The sequence below is a fragment of the Bufo gargarizans genome, chromosome 2, assembly GCF_014858855.1.
Source record: "Bufo gargarizans isolate SCDJY-AF-19 chromosome 2, ASM1485885v1, whole genome shotgun sequence".
In the NCBI taxonomy this organism is placed as follows: Eukaryota; Metazoa; Chordata; class Amphibia; order Anura; family Bufonidae; genus Bufo; species Bufo gargarizans.
This window is the reverse complement of record NC_058081.1, coordinates 575,193,251-575,194,682: the sequence shown is the minus strand read 5'-3', so window position 1 is coordinate 575,194,682 and position 1,432 is coordinate 575,193,251.

The following is a 1,432-nucleotide window of genomic DNA, read 5'->3' as shown; positions in this document are numbered from 1 at the left end:
GGAGGTCTGCCTCCTACAGACAATAAGTAATAAACTAAATAACTTTTTTTTTGCCTAGTGTCGCCTCCTAGTGGCAGCAGCAGCTATACCCATGGTGTCCTGTGTCCCCCAATGATACGAGCAAGAAAATGTATTTACCTGTAATTGACGGAGGTCCAACTCCCGGCACCCCCACTGATCAGCTTTAAAATGGCATTCTTTTCACCGTTTACCTGCTCGGCAATGTTGATGGCGCACAGGTGTAATTACAGCTCCTCCGTCCCATTCACTGGTACAGAGCAATTGTAAATACACTCCATCTCATTCAAGGGTATAGCACGAAGGTGCTGTAATTACACTGCTCACTGCTGCAATTTCAACGATTAGCAGGTAAAATGTGAAGCGAATTCATCACTGCTTTCTCTTAAAACAGCTAATCGTCAGGGGGTGCCGGGAGTTGGACCCCCACCAATCTGGTTCTGATAATCTATGCTGGAGATACGTCATCAACGTAGAGAACCAGACAACCCATTTCAGTGTTCTGTACTGCTCAATTAAGTCCTTTTATTGAATGCTAAGGGGTTAAACTCCCCTTTTAAGCAGGCACAATTATGGCAAGATGCTATTCAGTCACGTTCTAATATTGTGCTAGTGCAAGCAGCTAATTTGTTATGAGCAGATACCTCTAATCGCCGCTTGTTCCCCCGTAGGCTTCATTCACCATCTTAAAAAATGCCAAACTGGAGTGTTTATAGGCATTAAAAACACATATGCGGATTCTGCAGACGGATCCAGGCCCATTCAACTTGAATGGGTCCGTGATCTATCCGCACCGCAAAACAATAGAACATGTTTTTTGCTGTGCGGAGGCACGGAGAGAAACCCCACGGAAGCACTCCGTATTGTTTCCGTGCCTCCGTTCCACACCTGCCGGCGGTTTGCGGACCCATTCAAGTAAATGGGTTCGCATCCGTTATGCGGGGTGCACACGGCTGGTGCCCGCATATTGCGGACCCACTGTTTGTGGGCTGCAATACAGGAACGGCCGGGCTACAGCCGTGTGCAGGAGCCCTGGCGGTGAGGAAAAACAGGAAGAGTCACCTGTGGTGGTATTTGACCACTGACAGAATTGGACATATTTCACCATCATATTCCCCTTCCTGTTGGCGACTATGTGGATTTAAGAGAACATGTGGTGGTTATGTCCCTCGGTCTCTTCCGTGTGGTTGGATGTAACGGCCCTTATCACAGACGTGATGGCTCTTTCCCTGCCCATAACACCAGAACTGGACATTTTAGGGATAGGTTTAGTAGGGATCTCCGATCTGTTTGGTAATTGGTCTCACGTGTAATTGGTCTCCACTGGAAATGACCCATTTTCCCTAATAAAAGAAGTTATTCAAGTATTCAACATATGTTTTACAAACTGGTCTTTGCACCTTCCTTGCAATCC